The following is a 14,458-nucleotide window of genomic DNA, read 5'->3' on the forward strand; positions in this document are numbered from 1 at the left end:
CCTGAAACAAAATAACTGTCAGCTAAGAATTCTGTATCCAGCAAAAATAAGCTTGATATCAGAGAAGTTAGGATAATGGTGAATAGGAGGCAGGACCAAATTGCAGCTCCCACTTGGAGAGACAGAGCACTATGTGGAGAATCACATCATGAACTTTTGCTCCAAGAACTACTGCAGGAACGTACCAGGAAAGCCGAGAGAATCCACAGACCCTTTGAAGGGAGCAGGTTGCTCCTGCAGTCCTAGGAGACAGCCCAAAAACTGTGAGTGCCCAAAGTGTGAAAGGAGGATCATCTGCTCCCAAACATACACCCTCAGTGGGGAACCTGAAGGTCCAGATCAGGGGAGAAGGATTTGACCTTACCTGGAGCTGAGACAATTTTAGAGAGCCAAGAAAAATACAGGGATAGAAGAAGCAGCAGGAAGAGCCCCGTGGGCTCTCACAGTTCCCAGGGAAGCCATTTCTGACTTTGTCTCACAGAGGTCCTTGGGGAGGGCTGCCGGAGGAACTAGAAAAAGACCACAGAGAGAGGGAAGCTTCCAGCTGAACTTTGTAACAATTTCAACTGAATGCAAAGTTTCTTGGACATAACTTGGGAGAGGGGATGAATCTGGAGTGCAGACACAGCACAGAAGGCATGGCAGGCAGGAAGTGTGAAACCTGAAAGCCCTGCTCACTTTCATAGCCAGAAGGTTGGCAGCCTGGGGCAAGTTCTCAGCCCTGCTCACCTGCTGCCTGGAAACAACCCAGTGATGTTGGGGAGGGGGTATGGTGGGAGTGAGACTGGCACTTTGGGCTGCATAGCAGCTGGATGAGGCCTATAACTGTCGGCTTTCCTTACTGGTGACATGCATGACACAGCAGAGCAGCCATAATCCCCCTGAGAATATAACTTCATTGGCCTGAGAACCACACCCCCACTCCCCAATCCCCCACAGCAGCCACAGCAAGCCCCACCCAAGGAGAGTCCGAGCTCAGACACACCTAACCCTGCCCCCACCTGATGGTCTTTCTCTACCTGCCCTGGTAGCCAAAAACAAAGAGCTCCCTTGGGAACTCTAGGGCACTGCCCACTGCCTGATCATCCCTATACTACCACAGCTGATGCTGTCTTGATCCTCCACTTCCTGGCAGGAGGCCAAACAGCACAAAACTAGTGCAATAAACAAAACTACAACTAAGGACCCTCACAGAGTTCATTTCACTCCCCTGCCACCTACCTCCACCAGAGCAAGTGCTGCTATCCACGGCTAAGAGACCTGAAGATGGTCCACATCACAGGACTCTGTATAGACACCCCCCAGTACCAGCCTGGAGCCAGGTAGCTCTGCTGGATGGCTAGATCCAGAAGAGAAATAACAATCACTACAGTTTGGCTCTCAGAAAACCCCATCCCTGGGGAAATTGGGGGAGCACTACATCAAGGGAGTACCCAGTGGGACAAAAGAACCTGAACAGTGGCCCTTGAGCCCCAGGTCTTCCCTTTGACATAGTCTACCTTAATGAGAAGGAACCAGAAAAACAATTCTGGTAATATGACAAAACAAGGTTCTTTAACACACCTAAAAGATCACCCTTGCTCACCAGCAATGGATCCAAGCCAAGATGAAATCTCTGAGTTGCCAAAAAGAGAATTCAGAAGGTCAATTATTAAGCTAATCAAGGAGGTACCAGAGAAAGGTGAAGTCCAATTTAATGAAATTTTAAAAAATGATACTAGATACAAAGGAAAAAATCTTCAGCGAAATAGATAGCATAAATAAAAAACAATAGCAGTTTCTGGAAATAAAGGACATGCTTATAGAAATGCAAAAAGCACAGAAAAATCTCAGCAATTGAATCGAGCAAGCAGAAGAAAGAACTTCAGAGCTTAATGACAAGGTTTTTGAATTAACCCAATCCAACAAAGACAAAGAAAAAAGAAAAAAAAATGAACAAAGCCTCCAAGAAGTTTAGGATTATGTTAAATGACCAAACCTAAGAATAATTGGTATTCCTGAGGAACAAGAGAAATCTAAAAGTTTGGAAAACATATTTAAGGGAATAATCAAAGAAAACGTCCACAGCATTGCTAAAAATCTAGACAGCCAAATACAAGAAGCTCAAATGACACTCGAGAAATTTATCACAAAAAGATCATCACCTAGACACATAGTCATCAGGTAACCTAAAGTCATAATGAGGAAAGAATCTTAAGAGTTGTGAGGCAAAAGCACTAGGTAATCTATAAAGGAAAACCTATTATATTAATAGCAGACTTCTCAGCAGAAATCCTACAAGATAGAAGGGATAGGGGCCCTATATTCAGCCTCCTTAAACAAAACAATTATCAGCCAAGAATTTTGTATCCAGTGAAACTAAGCTTCATAAGTGAAGGAAAGATACAGTCTTTTTAAGACAAACAAATGCTGAGAGAATTTGCCACTACCAAGCCAGCACTACAAGAACTGCTAAAAGGAGCTCTAAATCATGAAACAAATCCTTGAAATACGTCAAAATAGAACCTCCTTAAAGCATAAATCTCACAGGATCTGTAAAACAAAAACACAATAAATTTTTAAAAACCCAAAGCATTCAGGCAACAAATAGCATGATTAATAGAATAGTACTTCACATCTCAATACTAATGATGAATGTAAATGGCCTAAATGCTCCACTTAAAGGATACAGAACAGCAGAATGGATAAGAATTCACCAACCGAGTATCTGCTTTCTTCAAGAGATTCACCTAACACATAAGGACTCACATAAACTTAAAGTAAAGGGGTGGAAAAAGATATTCCATGCAAATGGACACTAAAAGGGAGCAGGAAGAGCTATTCTTATATCAGACAAAAAACACTTTAAAGTGACAGCAGTTGAAAAAGATGAAGAGGGACATTATATAATGTCCAACAGGAAAATGTCACAATCCTAAATATATGCAGCTCCCAAATTTATAAAACAATTACTACTAGACCTAAAAAATGAGATAGACAGCAACACAAGAATAGTGGGGGACTTCAGTACTCCACTGACAGCACTAGACAGGTCATCAAGAGAAAAAGTCAACGAAGAAACAGTGGATTTAAACTATACCTTGGAATAAATGAACTTAGTGGATATTTACAGAACATTCTACCCAACAAATGCAGAATATACATTCTTTTTATCAGCACAGGGAATATTCTCTAAGATAGACCATATGATAGACCACAAAACAAGTTTCAATACATTTTTAAAAACTGGAATTGCATCAAGTACTCTCTCAGACCACAGTGGAATAAAACTATAAATTGATTTCTAAAGGAACCCTCAAAACTACACAAATACATGGAAATTAAATAACCTATTCCTTAATGATCATCAAAAAGTCTGAAAGAGCACATATAGACAATCTAAGGTCACACCTCATGGAACTAGAGAAACAAGAACAAACCAAACCCAAACCCAGCAGAAGAAAAGAAATAACAAAGGTAAGAGCAGAACTAAATGAAATTGAAACAAAAAAGAAAACAAAAGATAAATGGAACAAAAAAGCTGATTATTTGAAAAGATAAATAAAATTAATAGACCATTAGTGAGATTAACCAAGAAAAGAAGAGAGAAGACATTAGTAAACTCAATTATAAATGAAATGGGAGATATTACAACTGATACCACAGAATTACAAAAAAAATTCAAGGCTACTATGAACACCTTTATACCCATAAACTAGAAAACCTAGAGAAGATGGATAAATTCTTGGAAATATACAAACCTCCTAGATTAAACCAGGAAAAAATAGAACTGCTGAACAGACCAATAACAAGCAGAGAGATTGAAATGATAATAAGACAATTGCCAATAACAACAAAAAAGTCCAGGACCAGATGATTTCACAGCTGAATTCTATCAGACATTCAAAGAAAAATTGATACCAATTCTACTGATGCTATTCCACAAGATAGAAGAAAAGACAATCCTCCCTAAATCATTCTATGAAGCCAGTATCGCCCTAATACAAAAACCAAGAAAGGACATAGCAAAAAAAGAAAACTACAGACCAATACCCCTGACAAATATGATGCAAAAATCCTTAACAAAATACTAGCTAACCAAATCCAACAGCTTATCAAAAAAAAATCTACCATGATCAAGTGGGTTTCATACCAGAGATGCTTTAACATGTGCAAGTCAATAAATGTGATACATCACAAAAATACCATTAAAAACAAAAATTATATGATCATGTCAATAGATGCAGAAAAAGCATTTGACAAAATCCAGCATCACTTTATAATTAAAGTCCTCAGCAAAATCAGCATAGAAGGAACATACCTTAATGCAATAAAAGCCATCTATGACAAACACACAGCTGACATAATACTGAATGCGGGAAAAGTTGAAAGCATTACCCCTGAGAACTGGAACGAGACAAGGATGCCCACTCTCACCACTTCTATTCAACATAGTACTGGAAATCACAGCCAGAGCAATCGGACAAGATAAAGAAATAAAGGACATCCAAATCAGTAAAGAGGAAGTCAAATTGTCACTGTTTGCTGATGATATGATTATGTACCTAGAAAACCCTAAAGACTCCTCCAAAAAGCTCCTAGAACTGATAAATGGATCAGCAAAGTTTCAGGATACAAAATTAATGTAATCAAATCAGTAGCTTTGCTGTGTATACAACAGCAGTGACCAAGCTGAGAATCAAATCAAGAACTCAATCCCTTTTACAATAGCTGCAAATATACCTAACCAAGGAATATACCTAACTAAGGATGTGAAAAATCTCTACAAGGAAAACCACAAAACACTGCTGAAAGAAATCATAGATGAAACAAACAAATGGAAACACATCCCATGTTCATGGACAGGTAGAATCAATATTGTGAAAATAATCATACTGCCAAAAGCAATCTAGAGTTCCAATGCATTTCCCATAAAAATACCACCATCTCATCACAGAACTAGAAAAAACAATCTCAAAATTCATATGAAACAAAGAGCCTGCATAGCTAAAGAAAGACTAAGCAAAAAGAACAAATCTGGAAGCATCACATTACACAACTCCAAACTATACTATAAGGCCACAGTTACCAAAATAGCATGGTACTGGTATAAAAATAGGCACCTAGGCCAATGAAACAGAATAGAGAACCCAGAAATAATACGTAAAGCCAAATACTTAAAGCCATTTGATCTTTGACAAAGCAAACAAAAACATAAAGTGGAGAAAGGACACCCTATTCAACAAATGCTGCTGGGATAACTGGCAAGCCACAAGTAGAAGACTGAAACTGGATACTCATCTCTCACCTTACATAAAAATCAACTTAGATGGGTCAAATATTTAAATATAAGACCTGAAACCATAAAAATTCTAGAATATAACATCAAAAAATTCCTTCTAGACATTTGCTTAGGTAAAGGCTTCATAATCAAGAACCTAAGAGCAAATGCCACAAAACCAAAGAAAATAGATGGTACTTAAATAAACTAAAAAGCTTCTGCACAGCGAAAGAAATCAGCAGAGTAAACAGACAACCCATAGAGTAGGAGAAATTATTCACAAATTATGCACCCAACAAAGGATTAAAATCCAGAATCTATAGGGAACTCAAACAAATTAGCAAGAAAAAAACAAACAATCCCATCAAAAAGTGGGCTAAGGACATGAATAGACAATTCTCAAAAAAAGATATGCAAATGGCCAATAAACATATGAAAAAATGCTCAACATCACTAATGATCAGGGAAATGCAAATCAAAACCACAATGTGATACCATCTTACTCCTGCAAGAATGGCCATAATCAAAATATCAAAAAACAATAGATGTTGGCAGGGATGTGGTGAAAAGAGAACACGTTTACATTGTTGGTGGGAATGTAAACTGGTACAACGACTATGGAAAACAGTATGGAGATTCCTTAAAGAACTAAAAGTAGAACTACCATTTGATCCAGCAGTCCCACTACTGGGTATTTACTCAGAGGAAAAGAAGTCATTATACGAAAAAGATACCTGCACATACATCTTTATAGCAGCGCAATTCACAATTGCAAAAATTTGAAACCAGCCCAAATGCCCATCTGTCAACAAGTGGATAAAGAAAATGTGATAAATATGTATCATGGAATACTATTCAGACTTGAAAAGGAATGAAATAATGCCATTTGCAGCAACCTGTATGGAGTTGGAGACCATTATTCTAAGTGAAGTAACTCAGGAATGGAAAACCAAATATTGTATGTTCTCACTTATAAGTGGGAGCTGAATTATGAGGACACAAAGGCATAAGAATGATATAATGGACTTTGGGGACTCACGGAGAAGGGTAGGAATGGGTGAGAGATAAAAGACTACCCATTGAGTACAGTGTACACCGCTCAGGTGATGGGTGCAGCAAAATCTCAGAAATTACCACTAAAGAACTTATCCATGTAACCAAAAACCACCTGTTTCCCAAAAGGTATTGAAATAGAATAAATAAATAAAATTTTTAAAAATTAAATAGAAATAGACATTTTTCCTAAGAAGATATACAAATGGCCTGTAAGTACATTAAAGGGTACTTGACATTATTAGTTATCAGGGTATTGCAAATCAAAGCTACAATGAGGTACCACTTCATACCCACTAGGATGGCTATAATTAAAAACCTTTTTTTTTGAGACAGAGTCTTGCTCTGTCACCCAAGCTGGAGTGCAGTGGTGCAATCTCAGCTCACTGCAACCTCTGCCTCCCAGGTTCAAGCGTTTCTCCTGCCTCAGCTTACAGAATAGCAGGGATTACAGGCACCCACCACCGCACCTGACTAATTTTTTGTATTTTTAGTAGAAACAGGGTTTTGCCATGTTTGCCAGGCTGATCTCGAACTCCTGAGCTCAAATGATTCGCCCACCTCAGCCTCCTAAAGTGCTGAGATTACAGGCATGAACCACTGCGCCCAGCCTTAAAAAGGCATTTTTAAACAGTGTGGGTGAAATTAAAACCCTAATACACTGCTAATGGGGATAGAACATGTTACATCCGTTTTGGAAAACAGTCTGGCAGCTTCTAAAAAGGTCAAAAAATAGAGTTACCATGGTACCTAGCAATTGGACATCTAGGTATATGTCCAAGAAAAATAAAAACATATGTTCACTCAGTCACTTGTACATGAATGTTCATAGCGGCATTATTGATAATAGCCAAAAAGTGCAAACAACCGAAGTGTCCATAAACTGATGAAGGAATGAATAAAATGTGGTATATCTGTACAATGGAATAGTATTTGGCCATAAGGAAAACTAAAGTACTATACGTGCTACAACATGAATGAACCTTGAAAACATTATGCTAAGAAAAACAAGCCAATCACAAAAGACCACACGTTGTATGATTTTATTTATATAAAATGTCCAAATTAGGTAAATCTGTAGAGACGAAAAGTCATTTGATGGTTGCCTATGGCTAGGAGACTTGCAGAAAAATGGAGAGAGACTGTGAATTGTATGGGTTTTTTGTTTGGCTGGCTAATTGGTTTCTGGAGGTAATGAAAATGATCTAAAATTTATGATGATGATGGTTGTACATTATTCTGTATGTTAAAAATATTTGACTTCTATACTTTAAATAGGTGAACTGTTCTGTATATGAATTATATAAAGCTGTTAAAGCGCAGCAAAGCTGTTATATATAAAAATTAAAGATAATTGGAAGATGTTTAATAAAATATGTGCACTTCTGTTTTAAGTTATTAAAATGTCCCAGAAACCAGCTCACAACTCCCTGGGCTTCTCACAAGCTCTGGGCTTCTCTGGAAAAATGGTTCACTGCAGTAAAGACTATTTTTAACCTTAAGTAATTAGAAGGAGAGCTAAAATCAGAATGTGGCCCAGTGAGATACCATCTCATGCCATTTAGAATGGCAATCATTAAAAAGTCAGGAAACAATAGATGCTGAAGAGGATATGGAGAAATAGGAATGTTTTTACACTGTTGGTGGGATTGTAAATTAGTTCAACCATTGTGGAAGACAGTGTGGCGATTCCTCAAGGATCTAGAACCAGAAATACCATTGACCCAGCAATCCCATTGCTGGGTATATACCCAAAGGATTATAAATCATTCTACTATAAAGACACATACACACACATGTTTACTGCAGCACTGTTCACAATAGCAAAGACTTGGAACCAACCCAAATGCCCATCAATGATAGACTAGATAAAGAAAATGTGGCACATATACACCATGGAATACTATGCAGCAAAAAAAAAAGGATGAGTTCATGTTCTTTGCAGGGACATGGATGAAGCTGGAAACCATCATTCTCAGCAAACTAACACAGGAACAGGAAACCAAACACTGCATGTTCTCACTCATAAGTGGGAGTTGAACAATAAGAACACATGGACACAGGGAGGGGAACATCACACACCACGGTCTGTCAGGGGTGGGGGGCTAAAGGAATGATAGCATTAGGAGAAATAATGCAGATGACAGGTTGATGGGTGTAGCAAACCACCATGGCACGTGTATACCTATGTAACAAACCTGCACGTTCTGCTCATGTATCCCAGAACTTAAAGTATAATTAAAAAAAAAAAATCAAAATGTGGCCAAACTTGTCTTCATTCTCTCACTCCTGGTGAAATGGGGACTGGCTCAGATTTGGCCACTGAGAGTGACCAAATGAGTGAGCATTGAAGTTTAGGGCAAGAAGGAACTTTATGATTACCTAAAGAGTGCCACATGAAAAAGTTTTTATTTTTGTGAGGGTTTCCCCCAAAGCAGACCTTGATACACAGTTTTGGCTTCAGGTAGTTTACTTGGGTGTTTATCTCAGGAAACACAAGTGGAGAAATGGAGAAATTAAGACGCAGAAAGGAGAAAAGCCAATAAATGGTGCAATAAAAATTGAACTACTAATATAGGCTATTGGAGCTCAGCTCTGCTGAAGATGCTCTGAAAAAAGTAGAGTATACTTCAAAATTACCCTACACGAGTACAGGGAGACTCAGGCTTGTATCCACCAGTTTGCATTTCCCACTGGCTGGAGACTACCTTTGGAGGTATTAATTCTCCTACATTTCTGAGCTGTATCTGCTTGCTGTAGAACATGCTTCTGCTGAAAAAAATCCTCAGGCTTAGAAAAAGAGAGATGGTTGAGAGAGAAGCTGCCAGCTTCTGGTACTGACACCATAGCTGCAAATGATCTAGGTGAGTACGAGAATATGGTATGAGGAAGCATTATCTACTACAATGTCTCATGGTTAAACAACATAAATAGAAACGAAATCACCACCATTTTCCTGGCTCAGAAAGGAATTTCCAACTGGCAGTACCTGCCCCACCTTGATCTGAAGGCGTTTCCTCTCATTATCATCCTCCCCTCAAAAGGTGGCCAAATCCGTTTTTGTTCTGAGTGACTTATGAGTGTCTAGGACCTTTACATCAGCAGCTTGTCTACAGGAGATGGTCCATCTGGAACAGGTGAGAGGTTTAGGCAGCAACTCATGGGCAATGATAAACATCACTTCCATCCAGACTCTCAAAGTTCCATGGGTTAGTCGCTGGCAGTTTGCAGGTCACCCACATAGAAGAGGGACACATTGGCTTGGTGCAGAGCTTTCTCATAGCTTCTCAATGCATGAAAGATTTCCTGCAGCTTCTCAATGCATAAAAGGTTTCTTTTTCCCCATGTCAGTCCTCAGCTCTCCCTCTTTTTCCCTTGCTCTGAGTCTTAGTTACTGAGATAACTCATTTTTCTCACTGGAATCTGAGCTTCTCTGTACCATTGACCAATTCGTGAGTGGTAAAACAGTTTAATAACATAGATTAATACTTGAATATATAAATTTCACCTCTCAAGATTAGGAAATGTCAGGTTAAAGTCTAGCAGATTTCCTTAGCATGGGAGTTCTCAGAGCCTCTCTTATTGTTATGAGCCTCAGGTGTCCTCAAAGCAGTGGTTAAAGTTCACAGTATTTCCCAAATCTATTTGACCATAGAAGAGTTTTCCAAAGAGCACCTCATGAACCTAATGTTCTATGGAACACACTTGGAGAAATATCAGTGTAGCACACTCCATCCATTTTACTGATGGAAAAATTGGGGTCCATAGAAGTGAAGTGTCTTGCTTAAGTCATGCTGTAAGTTATTGATGGAGCCAGAATTTGAAGCCAGGTCTCCTGTCTCTTAGGTGTTCTTTGCTCAGTAGAAGAAAAATGGTCATGGGTTTACCTTGTGATAAGTAGTTTGTGAATTATTCTTTCTCCGTTGTTGATGCATTTGAGAAGTGTCATCCTCCTTCTATATCAAAACCAGATGAATGAAGATGTTTACAACCATTCCAGTGATCAATTGTCAGATAATAGGAGAAGGAGATAAATAAAAACAAGAGAAAAAAAAAGGAGTTAAAACCTAGGCAGGCCAGGTGCGACAGAGGTGGCTTGCTGTTAAGCAAAACTTCCTGTTCTCTCCCTCATGTGGTAAGTTCTTATTAATGGAGGTGTAGGTGGGGTTTTAAGTAACAAAGATACTTTCTCCACCTTCTTGCCCCTCTACCATCTAAATGCTGAGAACTCAGGCCCTAGGGATTGGCAAACCATGCAACAGAAGGAAGCCTCCTATCTAAACCCACATATGGAAGAAAGCCTCTGATTGACCAGAGAAGACTCTTACATGAGCAAGAAATATGCTTCTATTGTGTCAACCACTGAGTTTTGCCTTTGATACAGCAGTTCACATTGCCCTAGTTAATGTACTGGGAGGTGGAAGGAAATATGGGGCAAAAGAAGAGATGAGAGATGTCAAAAAGTACGGATTGATGGGTCAAAAATTAGGGGACACAGAGCCATGTCATCTGAACCAGAAAAGAGCCTGGAACAAAAAAAGTCAGTCCTTTTGCTTGGGGACTGAGAGGACCAGCAGACACAGCATCCTTCACACCATGCCCTCCTTCACCCTACCTTCATTCAATTGCTAAACCTGCCTCATTCTGCTAAGTGTTCAGGTAGTATCTACTTCTCTCCATTCTCACTGGCAGTACCTGGGTGGTCATCTTCATCTGTTGGCTGGATTATTTCAATACTCTGTAACCAGTCCTAGGTTCTGTTAGCCACCCCTTTTTCCCCTCACAGATCCATTCTCCATGCTGTGGCCGGAATCATCTTCATAACACACAAATGGGATTATGACCCACTCCTTAGGCCCTGGCTCGAATGCTTCAATTAATTCTCAGTGTGATTACAATAAAGTTCAAAACCCTATGTGGCCCTGCATGATATGGCCTGTGTTTTAGCTGTCACCTCTCCAGTCCTTAGACTCTATGTTTCATTCACTGTGAACTTCTTTTGACTCTCTGAGTGGGTCACACTTCTCTTTCCTCTTATCCATCACATAAGACACTCCCACTTCCCAAATGTCCTTCCCCTTCTCTCCTCTCCATGTCCCTTCCTACTAACAGTTTGACTCCCACTCAACCTAGCTGTCACCTTTTCTGGGAAGGTTTCTCTGACATATTCAGACTGAATTAACTTCTTATTTTCTGTCTGTCCTTAGTATCCTCTTCATTCCCCTATCAAAGCACTTTCATACTCTACTGAATTTTCTGTCAGTATCTTCGGTTAGACTGATGCTTGAGGGCAGAAACACCTCAATCACCATTAAATCTGAGCACTTCATGGATATTTGGTACAGAGAAGATGATCAGTACTTTTTTTTCCTTGTTTTTTAGCTGGGTGATGGGTGGGACAAATACCTGTTCGATACAAACCAAAGAAAAGGTCGTACATAGGCAATAAGTAATGTTGGTTAACCATTAGTGAAAATAGAATCACATTTTTTTCATGCATTTATTTATTTATTTAATCTGATCCATAAATATCTTTTAACATATGATTTTCCAAATTTGCTGTGTTTGACTCTTTTAAAGGATTTGACTGATTTGCTTAATTATTTGTTTGTTTGTTTGTTTGTTAATATGTGAGTAGACAAGCCAGTACATCTTTCTCACTCTCTACAAGCCAGGACTGGAAGAAATCTGGTTGTTGGCTCAGGAGGGATGAACCACACACTGGGTTAAGACCTTGGCTCTGGAGTCAGAGCTGTCTGAGTTTAGTCCTGCCGTGTGATTTACCAGCCATGTGATCTCAGGTGATGAATTAATGTTTCTGAAGTCCTTATCAGAGTGCCTAGTACATATTAAGAATGCAACAATGGGTAGCAATATCATCAATGTTATATTCTCCACAAAAATTAACTTTATCATTATCCTTCCTTAATATTGTTGTTAGACTGTGACTGACGCATCACGGGGGGTGGGGGTTGTACACTGTGTACAGGAAAAGTAACCAGAAAGATCAGTCCTATGAGATCATCAGGAAAGACCTAATGCTTCTCACTGGACAGACAAGAAAACCCACACTCAGCAGGGTTAGGAGACCTGCTCCAAGTCACGTAGCTAGTAAGGGCAGAGCTGAGAGTCAAACCAGAACCTCTGATTCCAAAGCCAGTTCTCTTTCCACTACACTGCACGGCCTCTGGGTGTTAGCATTTCCAGGTCCCACCTACTTCCAAATATCTAAGGTCAAAAAGGACTTTGGATTCCAAATATGCACACTGGGACTGCCTGTTCCCTTCTCTCCATTCACAGGTATGTGGCATTGTGGGCCCATGGGGCATTCTGCCCAGGCTTCAGAGCTCTCGGATGTGCCTCCCTTCCCCAAGCTGTCTTCTCTGTCACAGGCACAGAGTGGTTCCCATAGAGACCAAAGTAACCTTTCAGAGTTGCTTCTGCGTCTCTCCCTGGGACTGGGCTGGGATTGCTATCAATCTCTTCCACTTCAGAAGTCCAGAGAAACCAAGGCTTTTGTGCTTTGTAGACACATGCCACAAAAACTGAGCACGCTTACCAACTGAACAAACATCAGAGTGTGCCAAATCTCTAAAGTCCGATTCTTAGTGCAAACTGCCAAAGCAGATAACACTTACAGTACTCAGAAGGTCATAAATTGTCCAAGCTCAATAGGACCTGAGGCCTTTTCTAGTCTGAACTATTTATTTTGCAAAGGAGGAAATATGGGCATAGAAATGGGAAGGAACAAATGTCCAGGCTTTGGTGATAGTGGTTGTGGGGTGTCTCCTGGGTCCCATTCCATCATCCTTCTCATCACATCCATATACGTCTTCCTGGACCCTCATCATAATTGGATACCCCTTACAGAGACCAGCTGCCTGAGACATAGACACCTGCTCAGGACGTTGGCTATCACTATGGGGAGCCATTTTGACACAGGCCATTGTTAGTGATTGGGAACACCTCCTAAAAATGAGATGGTCTGAAGGGGTCCCAGTACTTGGGGGCTGTGTGTAATAGGAGCCTTAAGAGAGGCTCCTAGGCTATCTCTTGATTGCCTGTATTATATTTTGTGAGAATGTAAACCTACCTCACTATCAATTTTAGCAAAATAAAATTTAAAAGAAAACAACCAAATGAAAAGAGGTGTCATATAGAAAAGAAGTATGGACAATTCTAGATATGTTTCAAGAATAGTGTTCATCACTGGTTCTCTAGTACACAGAGAAATGTGCTGGAGAAGTTCATTAGGATTCTTGAGTCAAGCCAAAGGCTACTATCAGGCATGTGGTTTCAGGCATCCAGTAGCAGAGGTTAGCTCTAGAGTGGGGTTGGAAATAAATATTGCCCCATGTACCTACCCTACCCTTAGTTTAGTGCCTCCCAGTAGGTGGAAGGGAAATCTTGAGGGACCAAGATGGGTTGATCAATGCCAGGAAGCTTTGATGTTTTCAAAATCCCATAGGATATTGAAGTCGTAGAACCTCCCAGGGGGTTCCTGAACCGGAATTTGCTTCAATCAGACAGACAGGGAACATATCTAGTGTCCTCTGTTCTCCAGAGTTTCTCATCTTCTGAACCTCCACTTCCAGTCCTAAATCAGAGATAGGCAACTCCCTGCAGTGTGGTAATGCCACATGCCAGAGGGCTAAAGGAGGTCTCTCTATTGCACAGGACCATTCACAGGCAATGGAGTGAGTCTGAGGGGGATCTGAAGGGGAAAATTGCCTTTTGAGCATACTAAATTCCATCCCATTTAAGGCAGGAGACAGTGTTTCTTTATTCTTAAGCTTCCATTATCCTCCTTGGTACCCAGTGCGTGGAACAGACTAAATAAACATCTGACAGATGACTAGGTAAATGAATGAATGAAAGAATAGAGTGTTTGAGTTAGTTAGAAAAAGAGTGAACTATATAGGCTAGAGAATGACTGCCAAAAAAACCACAAGGGAATTGCAAAATCTCGATAATACACACATAAATGTTCATGCATTCTATGATGGAGAAAGAAGTTCATCTGTTTATATAATTCCTATCAATACTGTATTTCCTCTTATGTTTTTTACTTTCTTGAACTCTTTAAAACAAGAAACTTTTAACTATTTTGTTCTCTGAACATTTAAAATAACTTTTTGGTGTTAT

The sequence above is a fragment of the Pongo abelii genome, chromosome 13, assembly GCF_028885655.2.
Source record: "Pongo abelii isolate AG06213 chromosome 13, NHGRI_mPonAbe1-v2.0_pri, whole genome shotgun sequence".
NCBI lineage: Eukaryota > Metazoa > Chordata > Mammalia > Primates > Hominidae > Pongo > Pongo abelii.